This window comes from Mustela nivalis (genome assembly GCF_964662115.1).
Source record: "Mustela nivalis genome assembly, chromosome: 4".
Lineage (NCBI taxonomy): Eukaryota > Metazoa > Chordata > Mammalia > Carnivora > Mustelidae > Mustela > Mustela nivalis.
Window position 1 is genome coordinate 5798511 of NC_139023.1, and position 22862 is coordinate 5821372.

At 41.5% G+C, this 22862-nt stretch overlaps 1 long non-coding RNA gene across 1 annotated transcript; it reads right to left on the reverse strand.

Annotated features, from left to right (window-relative positions):
- Nucleotides 1-915: 915 nt before the first annotated feature.
- On the reverse strand, nt 916-22849 carry LOC309862771. The gene is made up of 4 exons (XR_014310704.1): nt 22477-22849; nt 12640-12759; nt 4420-4643; nt 916-2938 (listed from the first exon to the last, which is right to left on the reverse strand). It is a non-coding gene; the product is annotated as an uncharacterized lncRNA (long non-coding RNA).
- Between the last annotated feature and the right edge of the window lie 13 nt (nt 22850-22862).

Here is a 22862-nt window from a genome sequence, read left to right on the forward strand (position 1 = left end):
TTAGTTGTTGGTGTGACTATTCATTGGAGTCACATTATAACACCACATGATATTAGCAATATTCTAGAAATATTAATCCTTGTGTAGGAGCAGGAGAACCTGGATTTTGAAGATAAGTTAGGTGACTATTGAAACAATCTTGGCCTAAAATATAAAGGGCATTGATTAAAATCAATAGTGAGAGTGAAAAAAACAAACTCTGAGAAATTAGTTTAAGAAAAAAAAAAAAACAGGGGCACCTGGATGGCTCAGTGGGTTAAAGCCTCTGCCTTCAGCTCAGGTCATGATCCCAGGGTCCTGGGATCGAGCCCCACATTGGGCTCTCTGCTAGGCAGGGAGCCTGCTTCCCTTCCTCTCTCTCTGCCTCTCTCTCTGCCTACTTGTGATCTCTCTCTCTCTCTCTCTGTCAAATAAATAAATAAAATCTTAAAAAAAAAAAAAAAGCACAACCCATAGAATTCAGGAAGTAACTGCAGTCGAGGGGCACAGAAAATAGACGCATTAAAAAATAATTTCAATTGTTTTACACTCTTGAGCCCAAAAGAATATAGGTGCCATTGGAAACAAATACAGAAAATGGGACAAAATCCAGTGCAGGGGAAGGTGAGAGGAAGGATGAAATAATACTGCTTTTGAGGAGATCATTGGAAATCCATGTAAAATGTGTGTAAGTCTGATTCGAGAGATCAGGGACCAGAGTTAGGTTAAATAAATAGGACAGCAAGTATATATTTGAAAAATTATCTGCACAAAAGTGATCAAGTAGTACAAGTTGATATGCTTTCTTCTTTAAAAAAACGTTGTCATAGCATCAAACCAAGTTTTGAGACATCAGATACATACGGAGTTCAAGTATGCAAGGAGGGAGAAGAGCCCATGCAGGAGAAAAGTTCCTTTTTTTATTATTTAGTTTTCCAGTTTTAATTCCAATACAGTGAGCATACAGTGTGGTATTAGTTAGGTGTACAATACAGTGAGTCAGCAATTCGAGGGCTCACGTCTACGGCACATACACTAAAACTGGAACAAGACAGAGAAGAGTGGCACGGCCCCTGTGCAAAGATGACACGCACATTCGTGACGCGTTCCATATGCAAAACCCAGCAACGGGGCACCTGCGTGGCTCGGTTGGTTAAGCATCCGACTCTTGGTTTCGGCACAGGTGATGGTCTCAGGGTGGTGAGACCGAGCCCCAGGCTGGGCTCCCCACTCAGCATGGGGTCTGCTTGAGACTCTCTCTCCCGCTGCCCCTTCCCAGCATGCTCTCCCTCTAAAATAAATAAGGAAATCTTTAAAAACAACCAAACAGTTCTGTACATCACTCAGTGCTCACCCTGTTAGATATACTCTTCAGTCCCCTTCCTCTATTTCACCCCCCGCCCACCTCTGGTAACCATCAGTTTGTTCTCTATGGAAAGTTCTCAGAGTAAGAAAAAAACAGGGTGGAGCCCTGCTCCCAGATGTGTTCTGTGCTCTCAGAAGTGAGGAGTGGAGGTGGCCGTGGGCCATGACGTGGACCACTGTTACTGGGGTGATGGGGCGCAGACATTTGAGAAATGCCAAGAAAGCTGGTGGAAGGCCTCAACCTTCTCAGTAAAAACTAATGAACAAGGCCATTTGCTAAGAGTGAGTGAGGACGAGGTTGAATGCTTCGTTCAGACCTTGAAGAAAAGACAGGGAACACCAGAACTGGGTAATCTGAGGGGAGATTTTAGAGCTGGGAGCAGGGTTTAGGAAGAACAGGGGATGGTGCATTACCCCAGGGCTGGCAGTAGGGGAGGCTCTAACCATCCCTGGGCCTGAAGGAGCCAGAGGAAGGTCGGGGGTGGCTAGAGACAGCTGTTTGGAGAGGACCATCTGACCAGAACTAGGGCCTTTAGCCCTAACCTAAAGGGCTATATCCCGCTGCAGGGAACTGGTGACGAGGGTGCTGGGGAGTAAATAATCTGACCCTCTAGATCTCAGCTAAAACCATTCGCTGATCGGAGCCGGAAGCCAGAGGGCAAAAGCCAGGTGGTCGCCATCTCATGGTCACCTCCCTAGGCACAGAGCAGGGAAGATGAGGTGGGGGAAGGATTCAGCACAAGAGCTTCGGAAGAACAGAAAAGGGTTGGCCACGACACGGTACGGAAGGGAAGGGAGCCAAGAGAGGAAAAAGAATTACCGAGCTTCTCTGCGTCTGACTGGTCTAGTCCTAGTCTGTACTTCAAAATAAAGGGATTTCTCTTTATCTGATTACAAGGATCATATACATTCATTGTAGAATATTCCAGAAGTATTAAACTGAAGAAGAAACTGGAAATGACCTCAAGTCCCACTCTCCAGTGGTAATCATTTCTAATTTTGAATATACTTACATTCTCTTCTATGAGCACAAATAAACTTTTCAAAAAACCAAAATGAGATTACCTTACACACACCTGAATCACCTAAGTTTCCTTGGCTTTAAGTAACAGAAACCAAATCAGATTCATTTAAGATTAATTACTCAGCTAATTCAAAAGATATTGACTGCCTGTAATGTATAAGGAATGTAATAGCATTATAGAACAGATTAAGTTTATAATTTCACGGAATTTCCATTCTAGTAGAGAGAGATATACAATAAGCAAATTATCAAATGATACATAATATTTTAGAGAGTCATAAATGCTGTAAAAAATAAAGCCGGGTAAAGGGATAGTGATGAGAGGCTAGTGCGGTTGTCAACGTGAGAAACAGCGCTGGGACTAGGAAGGAAACAAGGGTGACAGGAGTGAGAGTTAGATTCTGGATGCGTTTCAAGGTAGAGCGAACCGATTCACTGACGAGACTGCAAAGACTCCAGCTGCCCCTTCAGATCGACGCTCCGTCCCTTCCCGTAGCCTGGAGCCTGACCTCCACAGACCACATGCCTGGACTCTCCGTCATCCTCTGCTTGTGTTCAGACAGTTGGACACTGGAGGGCAAAAGCAGAACGAGACCAGGATATTTATTCCCCTGGCTCCTTCCTTGCCCACCTATAGCTTGGCAGGGACTGTCCTTCTCCACCTAAGGCCACAGCTCCTAGTAGGCAGTGGTCTGTTATGGCTACAGCTCGTGCAGGCGCTGGCAAACCCTCCCCACCCTGGGCTCCTTCTGGCCTGGGTTAGTGAAGTCTTCCCACTACCTCTTGGGTGCTTCACCATTTCTTAATAGTTTCCCTTAACTGGACCACATATTTCTTTCTTTCTTTCTTTCTTTTTTAAAGATTTTATTTATTTATTTGACAGACAGAGATCACAAGCAGGCAGAGAGAGAGGAGGAAGCAGGCTCCCTGCCGAGCAGAGAGGCAGATGCGGGACTCGATCCCAGGACCCTGGGATCATGACCTGAGCCGAAGGCAGAGGCTTTAACCCACTGGGCCACCCAGGTGCCCCGAGGACCACATATTTCTAAAGAATCTTTTGAATTTTCCTCATATACCCCTTGAGTGTGCTATTGTATCCTGAGGGGACCCTGAGCAACACAGGATGGCGGGGGGGGGGGGGTGACGAGGAGTCAAAGATGACTCCAGAGTTTCCAGTCTGAACATCTGAAAGAGGGGAGTTGCTGTTTCCTAAACTGGAGGAAGAATCAACAGCGTAAGATGAATTCATTAGAAGGATACGGGGTAGCAACAGAACAGAAAGAAAAGCAAAAACGTAAGAGTGTGTTGAAGTTCCTGGTGTGTGGAGAGCTCAGATTCAGAAGCTGGCAATAATTAGATTAGGGATCCTAAAGGAAAATGGGAGCTCACAGCTCTCCATTTAAGGGAAGATGCAGGAGATGAGCTCCTACTGTCGGGAGGGGGAGATAAAACAAAAACTTGTCGACTACCTTTAGCTATAGCATCTAGCAAGCTCCAAGCCTAGTGGAAACTCGATACTGCTAAGTATCCTTCAGGGCACAAGACAACTCTCTCAACAAAGAATTACTCAGCCCCAAGCATGAGTAGTGCCAAGGTTGGGAAATCCTGCTCCCCATAAAGGCTTCCATCTTGGTGTCTTAGGGAAGCAAATTGGATTATAGTACTCCAGATCCACTGACTCAAACTCTACTGGGAACCAATTTTATAAGAAGTGGTGGGCCCCTGGGTGGCTCAGTCAAGCGTCAGACTCTTGGGTTCAGCTCAGGGCATGATCTTGGGGGTCGGGACATGGAGCCTCATGTGGAGCTCCAGATGGGACTCCGCTCTAAGCAGGGAGTCTGCTTGAAGAGTCTCTCCCTCCGCCCCACCCCCACTAGCACGCATGCTCTCTAATAAATAAATAAATAAATAATATATATTTTTAAAAGTGGTCATGGTAAATGAGGCTCTGCAGGAATTTGGAGTTTTAAGAGCCTGGATTTATCTTTACAACGCTACAGTGCATGGCAACGGCACCAAGGAATATGACCCCCCCACTCAGGGCAGCATACCTTTGCTAGCGGCAAATAGAGGTTGTGTATGTGCTCGCGTTTGCAGCTGAAGCCAATAAAGCTATAAACCATGAAGCTGCTTTAACTGTCGTGTGGGAACCTCCCCTGTAGCAGAGAGTATGGACTAATGACAGGTTCTGCGGCGGGCTTGCAAACAGAGTCACTCTCCTCCGGCACAACATGCCTCTGTGTCCCAAGGATGGTCTTGAGTGACACGGACCTACCTGGAGTAGGATGAGAAAGTCACGGGAGAATGCATCGTACAGACACACGCTTGAGCTTAGCACAACGGTGGAGCTGAGAATCTGCGGTGGCCACGCAGCCGGGGAGGAGGCACTGACAGCAGATGAAGAGGGGAACTTTGCAAATGAGCCACAGAGCCTCGGGGCTTGGACGACTCCTAGCATTCTGGCACAGAGACATTTTTTCATCAAGTAAGAATGATTTTTTTTTTCTATTTGGAGCTAGAAAGTTTTGTGTCTAAAAAACATGATTCATGTCCCAAGAAAGCTCCATTCTAGAAAACTCTGTCTCCTGGGCTGACTTATACCTCTCCAACCCCTTTGAATCTGATTTCGGATTCCCAGCTCTGAGGTCATACCTCTGCCTTTTATTTGCAAGGAAAGGGGATGTGGACCCTCAGAAAGAACAGGTCTTTCAGGGTAGAAATTGTACAGCAATGTTCCAGGAGTTTGAGTTCCAATTACCAGAAAAGTGTGATCATTCTACGGTTTTCCCCACCCCATTTTGCTACCTCCGGAAGTCCCCTAAGTTTACTTAACGGTACTTTCCTAAAGCTATAAAGTCAGGCGTTTCCCCCCCAAACTCAGGAATGTTTTGATTGTAAATATGAAATGATGTAAATATGAAATGACTGTAAATATGAAATATGAGTATTACAGTTTGGCTGTCAATTTAGTTCAGTAACTTAATTTGGTCGATCCATTGACTGATTTTGTTTTTCTGTCACAAATGTGTAAGTCATTTCTTCAGATGTGTATTTTTTAAAATATTTTACTTATTTATTTGAGGTAGAACAAGAGTGAGAGAGAGAGCGCACAAGCACGGGGAGCAGCCGGGAGAGGGAGAAGCGGACTCCTTGCCGAGCAGAGAGCCTGATGCAGGGCTCGATCCCAGGACTCCGGGATCATGACCTGGGCTGAAGGCAGACGCTTAACCCACTGAGCTACTCAAGCGCCCCCAGATATGTATATATATTTTGAACATTATGCATATTAACATTCAGTTACTGTGAATTAATCAGCAATTAATTCACTCAAAATATTAACTCATAAGGTTAACCAAAGTATATTTATACTATTATTAAATCTGTGTGTGTGATGCTTTATACATGTATCATAAATACTTAGTATTTTAAAAACATATTCTATATTTGTTTCACAGTCATTACTGTCTTTGGAGTAATTTTTAAAAATTAATCTCATTTTTTAAGGTTGTATCCATGTGTTCATTTTACGATATGGAAAAATGACATCCATGGAGTATTTTTCTTCCCCAACTAATGTAAATATTCTGTGACATATTATGATATTCCTTGTTACCTTTTGAAGCTTCTGATTTTTCTTCTCCTCATTGGCTTATTCTTTCTGGTCACAAAACAGCTAACTTAAAAGATACATTTGTGGGGCGCCTGGGTGGCCCAGAGGGTTAAGCCACTGTCTTCGGCTCAGGTCATGATCTCAAGGTCCTGGGATGGAGCCCCACATCGGGCTCTCTGCTCAGAGGGGAGCCTGCTTCCTCCTCTCTCTCTGTCTGCCTCTCTGTCTACTTATAATCTCTATCAAATGAATAAATAAAATCTTAAAAAGATACATTTGTGACAAGGTCCTCATATGTGTACAAAATTTGTATTCTGACAATGATAATAACTGGAATCCCCAGTAAATGTACAGAAAAGAAAATATATCATTAAAACCTTATTAGTCCACTACAGAGGTCACTTAGGTTCATCTCAAAACGTGGTCCTCGGATACCTGAGGACGCAGCTGCTAAAATGCAGATTCAGGACTTCCTCTCAGAAATTCTGATTTTGCAAGTCAGAGTTGACCCAGGAATCTGGGTTTTTTTTTTTTTTTTTCTCCCTCAATGTAGCAAACAAGTGGCACTTTTATAAAATCTTTTTCATATGTGTGTTTATTCAGCTTTATTGAGCTATAATTGGCAAATAAAATTACAGATATTTAAAGTATACAAAGTGATTTGATATATGTATCCATTGTGAAAGGATTTCTGCGTTTGACTTAATGAACACATCCATTACCTCACATATTTACTTTTTTTCTTTTTTTTCCTAAGAACACTTAAGTTCTACTCTCAGGGGCACCTGGGTGGCTCAGTTAAGCGTCTGCCTTTGGCTCAGGTCATGACCTGAAGGTCATGGGGTCAAGTCCCCCTGCCCCTCCGCCTGCTCATGCCCTTTCTCTCTCTCTCAAATAATTAAAATCTTTAAAAAAAAAAAAAAAGAGTTCTATTTTCAGCAAGTTCTAATTATATAATACAGCGTTCAGAATTATAGTGACCAAATTGTACTTTAGGTCCTCAGCCCTTACTCATCTATAACTGAACAGAGGTTTTCAGTTCTGTGTTCTTTACCAACTTCTCCCCATTTCCCGCACCCCCACCTCCTGGCAACCACCATTTTGCTCTGTTTATATGGGTCTGATTTTTTTTTCTTGGGTTCCATGTGTAAGTGACCCACGCAGTATTTGTCTTTCTTTGTCTGATTTATTTCACTTAGCACGATGCTCTCCAGGTCCATCAAAATTACTTCAAATGCCAGGCTTTGCTTCTTTTTAAAGACTAAATAATATTCCATCAAATCTATATCTATATATACATACACATATATGTGTATGTATATATATCATCTATTGACAGAAACTTAGGTTTCTATCAATCTGTTGATGGAAACTTGGAGTTTTCCACACTTTATCTACTGTGAATAATGTTGCAATGAACATGGGAGTGCATATAACACTTCAAGATAATGATGATTTTCCTCGAGATTGCTGGGTCGCATGGTATTCAATTTTTGATTTTTTGGTAACCTCCATACTGCTTTCGAGAGTGGCTGCACCAATTTATATACCCACCCACGGTGCGCAAGGGTTCCCTTTCCTTCACATCTCCACCAGCAGTGAGGGAAATGGGGAGAGGTTGGTAAAGATAAGCATCTTTCTGGTAAGAGAGATCCTAATAGGCGTGAGGTGGTATCTCACTGTGGTTTTGATTTGCAGTTCCCTGATGATGAGTGACGTTGAGTATCTTTTCAGACGTTGGCCATTTGTAGGTCTTCTTCGGGTCTTTCGCCCATTTTTTATTTTGTTTTGTTTTGTTTTTCATTTTTTGGTTTTTGTTGTTTTGTTTTTGTTTTACTAACTAGTTGAGTTCCTTATATATTTTGGATATTAACTCCTTATTGGATGTGTGTTTTGTCAAATATTTTCTCCTATTCTGTAGGTTGTCTTTTCATTTTGTTGATCAGTTCCTTTGCTGTGCAGATTTTCATACTATTTTTTTAATTCTATGAAATCTTTTCTTTACAAGATTTATTTGAGAGAGAGAGAGAGAGAGAGAGAGAGAGAAAGAGAGAGTGTGCAGGGACTTATGGAGAGGGAGAGAAGCAGACGCCCTGCTGAGTGTGGAGCCTGACTACATAGGGTTTTATCTCACGACCCTGAGATTTATGACCTGAGCAGAAGTCAAGAGTTGGTGCCCACGCGCCCTGCTATGCAGATTTTTAGTGTATATTCCTGACAACTTTGTCAGAAACTAACTGTGTGGGCTTATTCCCTGGCTCTCTATTCTGTTTTGCTGATCTATATGTCTTTTTGTTTGTACCATACTGTTCTTATTATCTATGGCTCAAAATCAGGAAATTTGATGCCTGATTTTATGTCCTGCAACTTTACTGAATTTGTCTACTACATGTAACAGTTTTTTACAGTGGGTCTTTAGGGTTTTCTATATGTAGTATCATGTCATCTGCAAACAGAGATCATTTTACTTCTTTCAGATGTGGATGCCTTTTATTTTTTTTTTCTTGCCTAATTGCTTTGGCTAAGAATTCCAGTACTATGTTGAGTAAAAGTTGTGAGAGTAGGCATCCTTGTCTAGAAATCTGTACTTGAAAAGATTGCCATGTTATTTTTATGCCCAATGAAATGTAAGAACCATTTATTAAACAGATTATCTCTTGTGTTTCCTATTTCATTTGAAATAGAGGATCAACTTCATACTTAATTTTGTCTTATAATTTTATATTCTTTTTTCTTTTAAAAAATGTCTCTAAAACTGTGTAAGCTTCAACACCCACAGAAACCTCAATGTACTCCTGCTGCAGGTCAATTCATAAAGTATATTTTTGTGTTTCTAAATGATACTCACAGATCATGTAATTAAAAGGAACATGATGGAAATCATGAAAAATTTCTAAAGGAGATATGAAGAAGTCATATCCAAAATAAGAAGGAATCCTGGTGTTGAGATATACCACATTTCCTTAAGCCGAGACCACTATGGAAGAGTCTGAAGCTGCCAGTTCTTGAGCATAAGTGGATGAAGGCAAGAGGCAGCAAGTTATGTGGTCACGGGAGTAGCTGACCTGTAGTATGTTTGGGGGCTGGTACCAGTCATGGTATTTGGTCAGATGACATTCTGTAACTAACCAGAGGTTTAACACTATTCCAGGACTAACTTGGGCAGCCCAATTTGGACTGGGGTTAAAAATATTAAGAAGATTGTATTATGTATTAGATGTATTATTATGCATTATGTATTAGATGTATTAGTCACCTTCCCATTCCTACTGTAGGAGAACCTGCCTTCTAGCCTTTGGTCATGCTTGTCTCAGGGAACTCTGCTTTCCTGGCTACAAATGGTTCAACCACGGGTAGACATCTCATTCAGCCTAAGCCAATTAGACGTTCTCATCTCAGAGACTGAACCAAAACACAGAGACTGAGGCTCTTCACGTTGTGCAGAGGAGCTCTTGGCCGTGGGAGGATTGGGGCCACCATAACACTGTGGCAAATCAAAGTCTCAGATAAGAAACAGGGGATCGAACCTCAAAAGCCTTAGAAAGATCTGAAATCGATGGGTAGAAGAGAGGGTACAAACGGACATACCCCGAGGGGAAGAGATGAGAGGTCACATGACACCAGGAAAAGTAGTTTGGGGATGGTTACCTACTTCCTGTGAAAAAGTCCTCTACCTCTTGAAATTAGATCCCCCGAATCCCTTCAACCATCAACCCTCCCTCCCACACCGACAGAGCTGAGTGGAGTAGGTTTCTGTTCCCATCAGCCAAGATCCCTAATCAAGACAATCCGGAGGTACAGCCAGTTTCCGGAGTCGCTCAGGAAGGAAGCACATGGCCTGTGGAATGTGCTGCAGACTGCGGGGCTTCCTGCAGGTGCACGTGGAACGCTGGGGCTCTGCCTGACAGGCATCAGGATGCAGGAGGCCAGCACGCGGGTCAACAGGGCATGAAGCCAAGATGGCAGGGCCGCCGAAGAGGCAACCCCTTACCTACAAACAGCGAAGTGGGGGGGCATTTGAACGTCGAGATTTCAGCTGCATGGGAAAGGGTTATGTTCAGCTTCAGAGTCGTACTTGCCTTCTGTCCTGAACCTACTGTTCCATCCGTGCGCGCTCGGATGTGCAGGTCAGCACCGTCATCTAGACTGGCTCTCTGGGGCACTCCATGCGGGGGTCACACTCTCTTGCAGTGACAGCATAGACACTTGCTGCAAAGTGAGCTGAGATCAGACCTCAGCTCTCCTTCCCTGTTTCCTAGCCCCCCCGCCCCGTACTCTAAATACTGTAAGACTCTCCAGGGAACGGAGATGGATGGCAGCGAGGTACCAGCCAGAGCACCCACTGCTGGTGGTTTTTTAAGGACAGTTTGAGAGCTCCAGACCATATTAGCATGTGGCAGAGTTATTAACGGTCCTCTCGATATCCTTCATCTTCCGTACTAACGATCGTTTAAGCGAGACCCAAACTCAGCTAACAACGCTCGGTCCATGGGACGCGGGCCAGGCGACATATGCTGGGTCAGGGGCTTCCTTCCCTCCTTCTCCTTCCGGTGAGCTGGAATCAGGGTGTGGCGAGGAGCTGTTGTCAGGCCCAGAAACGAAGCCAGCTCCCTAAGGATGGAAAAGTGACAAGGTGGACAGGATCGGGTCCCCATATTACAGAGCCACCACTTTGGGATCTGTATTTTTTGAGTCTTTTGTGTCAACAACATAGGCATTATCCTAACTAAGGCCATCGTTGTGCAGACCCCTCTGATGATTCTCTCCCTGAGTCCTAGAACCTGCCATAAATCGAAGGGACGAGCGCAGAACATGTTTGGAGGGATGGTAGAAGGAGCACTTCACAGTGAGCCTGTATTGGGACAATAAAAAGAGCCTGAGATCGACCCACAAAGATTTTACCGGGATCTTAGAATAAAAGACAGAATAAAAGAATATTAGGAAAGTGGAAACTCTAAGTATTTCCCAAGAATACATAAAAAAGTTCCGCAAAATATTTGCAGAGCTGCCCTCAGTTTTCCCTTTAAATTATGATCACTGCATATTTCCCAATAAGCACACTTGTGTTTGTAACATTTTCTCCTGCTTCTGCGGTCAGTTTGTATTCAGATTAGTATTTTAACTCAGGTCAAGGCCTTGTACATAGCTGATGCTCAATAAACATTTGGATATTTGTGTATTGAATCAGATACAGTTCCATTTAACCACAGATTTTACTAGCAAATGTAACTTAAAAAAATCAATTGACATTAACCTCAGTCTGCATCACACAATGTACTAGGTTGTGTTTAAATATGCTTTCGAGAGTTTATTGCACTCAGGGCGCCTGGGTGGCTCAGTGGGTTAAGCATCTGCCTTCAGCTCAGGTCATGCTCCTAGGGTCCTGGGATCGAGTCCTGCATCAGGCTCCTTGGTCAGCAGGGAGCCTGCTTCTCCCTCTCCCTCTGACCTTCCCACTCTCTCTTTCGCTCCCTCTCTCTAAAATAAAAAACAAAAAAACCCAAAAGCTTCTTAAAAACATTTTTAAAAAGGAAAGAAAATGGCTGTTCTTAAAAGAAGGAGAAGTGGGGGACTCTGGTGATCAGGCAAAATTTCATCAACTTCATGGCAAATACAACACGGAGTGTGTTGCTCTGGCCAGGATATTTCATCCCAGGAAATAATTCTTCCCAACAGCCTCTCTGAGGGGCCTACTCAGAAAATAGGCTCCACACACACACACACACACACACACACACACACACACACACACAGGTTGGTGAATGATTGTGAATAACAGTTTATAAAAACGCAGTCAACTCTGAAGAACCAAGATGGCTGACCTAACTAGATACACAATGGTTTCTGATAAGAAAAATAAAACTGAGAAAACTGAAGAGTAAAGATTGACTTTAAATATCATCTTCAGGAGCAATGCTTTCTCCTTATCTCTTTCTGAACGAACCATAATATTAAATGAAGAGTCATATTATTATTTATACTAACATTCTATGCATAAGTCATTGTAAGTCTCTTATAAGTAGAATTTTATGTTTCTACTCCTTTGTTGACAGAAAGTGAATTTTTCTCTTAAAAAGTCAGTTACGTTTAACACGAGGTCTTTCTTTACTTCTGCACTTTGAAAAATAAGGCCAACAGATGTTCTTCCAGATCTTGAGAAACAGGTGGGGAGAGGGTCAGAGACAGGAGAGGGAGAGAGAGAGAGAATACTCTGGAACTCACAGTAGTCTCCACAGGAAGGGATCGGGCGAGGCAGAGAGACTGCCCCCGAACTTCTTTGGGAGTGACCTCACTCCGAATAGTTGGGAGTCAAAGTGTCCAGACTCTTCAGGAGTTACACGGGATCACTTGAAATGTTACCTTATCCAGAGCCACAGAAGTTGATGACAGAGACAGAGCATAAGAGCTAAGCATCACAAGGAAATGTGTCAATGTAAAATTTGAAACTGCGAGTTATAAAAATGGAAAGCAGGACCACCCCATTTGGAAATTCACGGCAAGGGTTATAACACCAGCAGAGACAGACCCCCAGTTCACTCCACTCCCTCTTCACCTAGAATAACAGACATTGACTAAGAGGGACCTAATCCAGTACGAGCAGTGAGGACGGTGACGGTTGGTTAAGCACAAACTGTGAAGCAGTGACCCCTAGGTGTCAGACCAAGGTCATTACCCATCTGAAGAATGCCAGCGGGGCAGCTGTGCCAGGGCAATCAGGCAGAGAACGGAGATGAAATTCTTTCCACAGCTGTCAAGCAGATCAAGTTTACTCTTCCAGGGCCTGCCAAGGGAAAGGAGAAAGTTTGAGTCCTAGGAGGAACGGGGTACCAGGATTTACACAGGGGCTGCTCAGACCAGAAATTCCTGTTGTCATGACCTCTACGCCTTGGGTTATACCCCCTCAAGCTGCTGTGGAAGATGAGAGTATGTATTGATTGCTACAAACTTTAAGGAATTTTTAAATGTAAAATGGTTGACTCTGACTGCAAAAAAAAAAAAGGCCTCCACCCCAAAAAAGCCTTTTGAAAATATTTTCTAATATTTTACTCCTAACATTAGGGTTAATTTTAGTGTTATGATAAAAGATCCTGGTTTTGTTAGCATAGAAATTACATTTTGTCTTGGTTCCTTTGTTTAATGTATATCAAACGTAAAAAAAGTCTACAGCTACTACTTGACAGTAACATTTTTGTAAATAGAATTCAGTGACTCATGAGAACTTAGTGAATAACTACTTGGCTTTTGAATAGTTTTAGACACTAAAGCACAAATATATAAAATATATTTTAAAGGCAAAGGCAAAAAGCAAGATACTATGTATGAATACCAAAATAATATTATTAATAACATATATAGCCTTGTTTTCTTCATATAGACAAGATCTAGTTTCTGTGGCCTTAACGGTAACTTTCTACAGTAACGAATATGGTGCATATATTATAACGTATGTGGGAGTAGCTGTCAAAGGAAGTCTGTTCTATTCAACAGTTCTCTGGGTGGAAAAAACCTGACTTGGCATTCAAATCAGGCTTTTAATATTCATTACCTATTTATATGTATGTTATAAATTCCTGATAGTGGTCAGGAGGCCAAGTTTCAATGGACCTATAAAAATTGATCAGTAGCACTCCCCAAGAGACATGATGGAGAAGATCTGATATTGTGGGAGGAAGGGAAGTCCCCAACGAATACTGATTTTTTTAAGCACAAAGATTGCTTCCTCTCACCATATTTCTGAAGCATTATTTTTCCTCCTTACCCAACCCTGTCCTCAAGCATTTAGAAGACATTATGGATTCAGGAATGGAAATTATCTCATAGAGTAGCGAATTTGGGGTATGTATTTTTTTTTTTTTTTACTTTAAAATACAAGTGGTTATAAATATAAATAAGATTTAAGTCAAAATTAGCTGATCATTTTCTACATGGGTTGATCCAAAGAGTATTTTTGTATGGTTAGATTTGGGGGGTCTTAATTTCTGCTATCAGGCAGTTCAAATGAGTATATTTAGAATAGCTTCCTGAAATATGTAAAGGAACACAATGAAATGGTAGAGAATATTCCTGTGGATGGATTAGAGAATTTATGGCATACTTCTTCCAGTGGCAATCTTTCAAGGTAAAATAGGAAAACTATTTTTCCAAGTTGGATTTAATTTCATTTAATTTCATTAGAGACAGAAGATAAACTCCTTTATTTATCAACATAATATTTGTGTTGATATGTTCGAAAGTAAAAAAGAAACTGATTTGGGCAAAACCTTTGTTTCTTCATGCTGTTAATGAAGCCCTTTCCCTAGAGCACTGAGGATGGAAGCCACACCGGGTTAGGCTCGTGGGACGACCAGTAGCAAGGAGGAAATGGTGGGGAAAGAAAGGAACACAGAGCAGCTCTGATGCATTAAATGTTTCTTTTGTAGGAAACGAGCATCTCCTTCGAATGATGCTGAAGTCTTCTTCACTCACCCACAAAATCTGCTCATTTAATAGAATTCACTGAACCAGCTAGTGGTGTTACCCACCCATGGGTACTCTGAAACCCATAAACTCGATAACACTGTGTTTAAGAGGGAAAGTGAAAAGTGGGCTATTTCCAAGGGACTAACTGCCAAGCTCTCTTCCCTTTTGTTATGCTTTCCCACCAGGTCTCTGTCCCCATTAATTGTGCAAGTCCATTTTTGCTTCCCTTCTGGCTTATCGGATCTTTTACTCTGCTGGTTTTCTAGACTTTGCTTTCTGTTCTTTCCTGCTCTGGAGGGATGTGACCATAAACCTATAATTCAGATCACTTTCGAGTAGTCTCACGAGACTCTCCTGCCCATCCTATCTGTGTCTTGTCCTCTGATGGACGAGAGGACAGAGGACCCAGAATGGAATGGGCCAAAAGAACAGGCTGGGACCGTAAGACTTTAAATTCTGAGGCTCCAGCAAAAATGTAAAGGGTTCCCTGCTCTATATAAGCTACAGAGAGAAATCTCTCCAGCAGAAAGGATGAAACATCTTTTCAGCTTTATGCATCCTCTGCAAAGAGATGATGCTTCAACAATGTTTATACTTTAAGAGCCACCAAGCCCAGCTGGTATACAAACTGGGTTCTTTTTTTCCCACCTACATTTTTGTCTTCCTTCCTAATTTCATATTTCACTCTGGTAGGAGGCATGGCTAAAAAGAATCCTTGAAATAAGGCATGGAAACAAAAGAAAAAGTTAAGAGAAAAAACCCAAGTGGGGAGAATAAATAATAGAGAAAAATATTTTTGAAATGAGTAAACATTCTGAAATATGTGAAAGGCTAATTGCTAAAACTACGTGGACTGGAAAGGAAAATATTGAAAAGAAAAAGTACAATGCCAATAAAACCAAATTTATCATCTGTCAAAACATACTGAAGATGAGGGGCGCCTTGGTGGCTCAGTGGGTTAAAGCCTCTGCCTTTGGCTCAGGTCATGATCTCAGGGTCCTGAGATCGAGTCCCACATCGGGCTCTCTGCTCAGCAGGGAGCCTGCTTCCTCCCCTCTCTCTCTGCCTGCCTCTTTGCCTGCTTGTGATCTGTCAAATAAAAAACATTTTTTAAAAATACTGAAGATGAAACCTGATAGACAAATATTCCAATATACATTCTCTAATAGAATTATAATATTCTATGGGAACACTTCACTATTATCAGATGTTTAAGGTCATGTCTGATTAGACATGACAGGGCCATGAGAAAGTTACTGGTTAATTGTAAATTCAACAAACTGCTTAGTATGGTACTTGGGGCCCTTTGCAATCTGAATCCCAAATTACCTTTACTGTATAGGGTAGTATGATGATTAATTTTCTCTGTCACCTTGGCTGGGCTGGAGTGCTCAGCTTTTGGTCAATAATTATTTTAGATGTTTCTGTGAAGGTGTTTTTTTGAATGAGATTTAACATTTAAATTGGACTTTAAAGCAGATTACCCTGTATAAAGTCGGTGGACCTCATCTAATCAGTTGAAGGCCTTCATAGAACAAAGACTGACCTCTCCTGGGCAAGCAGGAATTTTGTGAGCAGACTGCCTTTGGACTTGAACTGCAACTATTCCCTGGGTCTCTGGTCTGCCAGCCTACTCTGCAGATTTTGGACTTACCAAGCTTCCATGATCATGTGAGCTAATTCCTTAGGATAAATGTCCCTTTCTTTCTCCATATAAAGATGTGGATATCAACATAGATGCATCCTTTTGATTCATTTCTCTGAGAAACCTTGACTAATATAGGCAGTGATAAGATCTGGATTCTATAATGAGAAATATGGGTTCAGATCCTAGCTCTGCCATTTACTGTTTAACACATGATGGCAAAGCTATTTTAACTAAGCCTGTTTCCACATCTTTAAAATGGGAATAACAATGATCTGACAGGATTCCTTCTTGCCCAGGAGAGGTCAGTCTTTGTTCTATGAAGGCCTTCAACGGATTAGATGAGGCCCACCTACTTTATACAGGGTAATCTGCCTTAAAGTCCAATTTAAATGTTAATCTCATTCCCCTTGATGCTCTATTCTTTCATTTCTGCTACTTCCTTTCTTGTCTTAAGGTTGTTCCCATCTATGTAGCTAAACCTGAACTTTCCCTTCCATACTTGCGGTAGTTTTAAAAATATGTTCACAAATTCTTTGATACGCTTCCCTTGACGTTTAATCCTCCTCTCCTTCAGTATAGCCTGGACTTAGTGAGTTTCTGTCCGTCTCCATTTCTCTCATCACTTGTTGTGGGGGAACCAGCTGCCTGTTCACAAGCGGGCTTTTCGTGACTTCGGCTCCAGCAAATCACTTCATTGCAGCCCTATTAGAGACCCTGAATCAGAACTACCCACCTAAGATCCTCCTGGTTCCTGAGCCTCAGAAACTGTGTGAGACACCACAACTAAGTCTAATTTTGTAAATTTGACCCCTGGCAAATAATTCATGGTGCATGCAAGTCTGTAGAAGCACCCTCTAACCAACCTACAGAATTTCTCCTTTCTGTTTCCCCATAGCATTCTGCATGTAACTGTTATAAAACTTTTCTTGTTGTATTAATAATGTTCCTTAACGTGTGTGTCTCCTTTGCAAGACTGAGAGCTGCTTGAGGATGGGCTATCTTTAACTGTATTAAATGAAAAAAAAAAAAAATCAAACTCAAGCCTGGCACATAAAGGACTCTTAAGTTAGGCCAACAGTTAGTGTTTCCTGTGTTGTACATTGTTCTAAGTCTTGCAAATATTGTCCCATTTAATTCTCATAAAAACCTAGGAGATATTTTATTACCTTCATCTCTCAGATGATGAAACTGAGGTCAAATTATAGAGAAGCTGATTCACATGCTCACTGACACACAGCTAATAAATGTTGAATTACACAATGATTGAATGAATAGGTGTCTTAAAAACAGGACTATGTATAACATGCCTTCCAATCCCTTAAGTACCAAGCCCAGTATGCAACTGGGACTCAGTAGTTACTAAATCACTGCCTGGTAATAAAAGTAGCTTAGTTGTGTGAGACAGAAGTCTTGGAAACCGTGATTGTGGATAATTGATCCCCAAACAGCTCTTTTCCTTTACTCAGAAGAAATAAGGGTTGCAGTAAACATGTTGTGATGAGACTAAAAATACACTTTGGAAGATGTTTACCTTTCTCTCCAAACATCTCCCATAAATGTTTGACAAGAAACTACGTGTATTGATAGTTTGATTATATAAGATATATTTAGGGCACCTGGGTGGCTCAGTCCGTTGGGCGTCTGCCTTCAGATTGGGTCATGATCTCAGGGTCCTAGGATTGGATCCCACAGACGGGCTCCCTGCTCAGCTGGGAGCCTGCTTCTCCCTCTTCCTCTCCCTCTGCCGCTTCCCCTGCTTGTGCTCTCTTTCTCTCAAGTAAATGAAATCTTGAAAAAATTAAAAAGGATTTTTTTCTGAATTCACTAAATTTGGTGGTTCAGGAATTCAAAAACAATTTGTGAAAGAGTAAAGTGATGTTATTTAAATGCTGTATTTTTCTTCCAACAATAAGAAACGGATAAAATGTTTCTGCTGAAGACCTTTTGGCTTACAAATTTCAAATAGGTGGCTGCTATTTGACTTCTGAGGCCTTGTTAATGAAACATGCAACCAATGATCCCTTCAGGTGAGATCTTTCTAAATAGACACCTAACTATAAGAAGCCTAAATCCCGCTGACATTCAGGGTAAAGTCTGGAAAGCAGCTTGTGGTTTCCTATTTTAGAAGTTTTGGCTTGTTTTGCCTGAGCACTTTCCCCCACCTACTAGTAAATAGGAGGTCCCTATACTATTTGATGAATGGGGACTCATTCCCTCTTGATGTCTATTTGGGAAGTTTACTCCTCTTATATTCTGTCACTGTAGCGATTAATGAAAACGTATTTTGGAAGCTGTAAAAAGATCCTTAAATGTAAGCAGATTCTAAAGATAAGTGATTATAGTGACACTAAATCATTTCCTTTGTTTCTGGAGGCCTCCGTATTTCTCCTACAAGACAGTACCGTCATAAATTGTCTGCTGGGAACGTTACCCTAAAAGTTTCATTTAAGACAAAGGAGACCAGAAATTTCTGTCTTTAAGATGTAATAGCCCTGTCTTCTATACTCATAAAAAGGTATGCAGTGTGGGGTGCCTGGGTGGCTCAGTGGGTTAAAGCCACTGTCTTCGGCTCAGGTCATGATCCCAGGGTCCTGAGATCGAGCCCCACATCGGGCTCCCTGCTCATCGGGGAGCCTGCTTCCTCCTCTCTCTCTCTGCCTGCCTCTCTGCCTACTTGTGATCTCTGCCTGTCAAATAAATAAATAAAATCTAAAAAAATAAAAAATAAAAAGGTATGCAGTGCACTTCTAATTATTTTTCCTGGACTATTAAAGATGGCAAACCACTTTGTGCTCATCAACTTGATTCCCTTCAGCTGTCCTAGACTTTCCAAAGGGTCTCACTTGACACCATTTTGCATTTCAGAGCAGATCATTTCCTGTGATGGTAGCACCGTTCCTCAGGTGTTTCCTTACTCTACCACCCCGCATTTGAAACAAGGCGTGTTTATTATTTCAAGATTCAGTATTCCAGTCATGAAATAGAACAAGGCTAAGAAAATTGAATAACCTCCTTTTAAGCAAAAAAATCAACTCTCTGGAAACACAAATATAAACTGCTAACTAAAACCTTTTAAAAAAAATGTGTTCTAAGATTAAAGGCAAGACAAAAATAACCAGAGGGCGAGTATTTTTATTCAAAGATTTAATGCAAGCCAGAAATACCCAGAGGGTGAGGCAGGGAAGAGTGGTTACTGAAAGCACAGCTGGCTCTGGAGTCAGACAAGCAAGGTCTGCACGCCGGCTGTGTCTCTCCACGCTGTGCGACCAGTCCTGCAGATTTACTTGACCTCTATATTTTCTGCAAAATGGGGACAACAAAAACACCTACTACAGGGGAGTGTTGTGGGGATAAAAATGAGTGAATGCACCAAACGTGCAATGCCTGGTATATTGTAAGTAATCAACACATTTTAGTTATTATTAGTTGCAAGTGCCATATAGAAAAATATTTATTTTTTAACCAATAGGACAAAAAGGAAACATTTCTAAAAAAGACTGAAAAAATGAAAAAAATATGAATTCCTTACCAATAAATGGATAGTAACATCTTTTCTTCATATGCCTTATTTATTTTCTCAGGTAATTTCAAAGGCTTTTTTACAACTACAACCATCGTAATATCAACGTCACAGTTATTAAGGAAAAAGAGACGTGGATTAAAAGTAAGTTCTTATGAGTGAACAGTGTAGAAGAATGCTGATAGCTTTTGTTAGGACAATTGGAACTTGTTCCTTAGCACCTATTAATTACTCAAAATTACATTTATAGTGCTATAGACTAAATTGTCACTGGCACTCTCACAGACAGTAAGATACTTTTAATAAACCTAAACTTCAAAAAGGTTAAATATATAATGAAGTAGAAGCTCTTGAATATTCCCAGTTACGTTTTAATTGGTTTAACCCCACTGCCAAACAACTTGGCAAATTTGGTATTCAACAACATCCAAAAAACGGCAAAGACCATTGGACCCAGGAATAATCCAAAAAAGGTTCTGAAGGGCAATTAATTGGATTATTTTTGTTTCTTTCCTTCATTTTTCTGATAACAGCATTATTGACATATAATTCACATTTCATTCAATCCAATTAAGTATACAGTTCAATGGTTTTTTAGTATATTCAGAGTCGTACAACCATCATCACAATCAATTTTAGAACATTTGCCTCAAAAAGAAACCCAACATTCTTTGGCTATCATTCCCCAATTCCATCTCTGCACCCAGGGCTATGCAACCATTAATCCTTTCTGCCTCTAAGCATCTGCCTATCCTGGACATATCCTGGACATTTCATATAAACAGAGTCATCATGCTAAGTGAAAGAAACCCGCCACAAAAGACTTCCTATGTTCTCGAGGATCATTCATGTTACACCATATATCAACACATCCTTCTGATGGCCAAATATTTCATTGCGTAGATATACCACATTTAATTTATGTGTTCATCAGTTGGTGGACGTACATACCGTTTCACCTTTTGGCTTGTATGGATAATGCTATTATGAATATTCATGGACAATTTTTTTTTTAATTTTAAAATTTTTAGTTTTTAAGTAATCTCTATACCCAACCCAGAGCTTACACTTACAACCCTGAGATCAAGAGTCACATGCTCTAATGACTGAGCCAGCCAGGCACCCCACATGGACAAGTTTTTGCTTGGGCATGCCCCCATTTTTCTCGGCTATCTACCTAGAAGTAGAATTTATATGATTCTTACAGGAGTGAAAATTATGGTCCGACAGTGTAATTATGCTGCACTCCCAGAGGTATTATGCAGAAATGCTATACTCTGAAAAGTACTCTACAGAAAAATTTTGGCCATGTAAAAAGAAAACCACATAATAATATGGAAAAAGGCTCCATGAAACGAACAAAAGGGTAAAACCCACTTAAAATCCTTCCTGCGCCTCCCTTCCCCTTCTCCATCCGATGGCCCTAAGGACCTCAATTCTCCCCTCCTCCATTCTCAGGACCAGCTAGATACACCACCGTTCAGAGATTTTCTTACAACCTCTCAGCTTCAGAACCTTTGTACTTGTTGTTTCCCCTGCCTGTATCACTTTTCCCCCCACTTCTTTGCCCAGGGGTTTCAAGTCTCATCTTAAATGTCGCTTCCTCAGAAAAACCTTCTCCGATATTCCTACCTAGTCTAAGGTTGAATATTTCCACAGCAGTCTGCAATTTTCCATCTTAATACTTTTGATACTGGTAATTGTTTATTGGCTTCGTAATCAGATACTGAGAGGTTACTACATGCAGGGATGAAGAGTGAGAACAAAACACAAGATCCTAGACCTTGTATTCTAGGGAGTGAACTCAGCACACGTATACGGATCAATGTACTGAGTAATTTTTTTTTAACTCATTTTCTTCCAGTGTAGTGAACATGCAGTGTTATACTCGTTTCTGGTGTACACTACACACCAGCATAGCGATTCAACAGCTCCATACGTTAGTTCGCGTTCATCAGTTAAATGTACTATTAATTCCCTTCATCTATTTCACCCATCCCCCACCTGTCTCCTTTCTGGTAGCCATCTGTTCTCTAGAGTTGAGTCTGGTTTGGTTTTGTTTTTGTTTGTTTGTTTCTCTCTTTCTTTTTTCCTTCATTACCTATTTTGTGCCTTAAATTCCCCAGTAAGTGAAATCATACATTTGTCTTTCTCTGCTTGGCTTATCACTTAGCATTATCCTCCCTAGAGCCAGTCTTGTTGCAAATGACAAGATTCTGCCCCTTTTACGGCTGAATAATATTCCACATCTTGATCCATTCGTCTATAGATGGATACCCCGGCTGCTTCCACAGTTTGGCTATTGTAAATAAGGCTGCAATAAACTTATGGGTGCATATACTCCTTCAAATTAGTGTTTCCGTGTTCTTTGGTAAACATGTACCGGGTAACTTTAGATTGTGATTATTAGCTTAGTATTTATTCTGTTTGCATTGCACACTCCATGAAGGCAGGAGCTATTTCTGTCTTGGTTCCTTCCAGCTCGCTAGCGCCTACCACTGAGTCTGGTGGGATAGAATAAGCCCAATACAATTTTTTTCAATGACTGACAAAACAGGCATATAAAAAACAGAAATGGAAAACACCAAGGAGATTACTCCTGTAAATGGTTGAGTTTGAGATTTTTCCCCCCTTTCCTCTTTCAAAACTCTAATTTCACATATTCTTTCTCTAATTAAAACAATTAAAAGACGAGCCAGAAATTACCACAGGTGAGTAAAAGAGCCTCAAATAAAACACATTTATGTGTCACCACACACTCGTTAACCACCTGGTAATAAAACCTGCTCCAATAGGTGTGTTGGTTCAGTGGACACAACTCCCTTGGCGCATTACCAAGCATGTTCCCTGCCATCGATAGTATAATTTACCGTTTTAAAAGGCCTTTAACACCCAAGACGATGCTTAAGGATATGATCTTCCAAACTGCCAGATTTCTAAAGTGCTCGACCGCCTACCTCCATCCGCTACGTGCCACCGAAAAAAGCCGCAATTCTACTTATATGCAATAGACAATTTTTTGCGAGGTCAACAAAGAATGCAAAATCTTTAACACAACAGAAAACCAGCGCCTTCCCAATAAACCCTTCTTACAAGCCCTAGACCCTCGTCAGGTTGGATCACATCAGGCAGCTTCGCGGCGGCACAGGGAGCCTCGGGACGAGCCCCACCCCCAAGGGGAGCGCTCCGCGGCTGCTTTCTTCCCCGGGGCGCATGCGCAGCGCACTCTCCGGCCACCGCACGCCTCCGCCAGCGA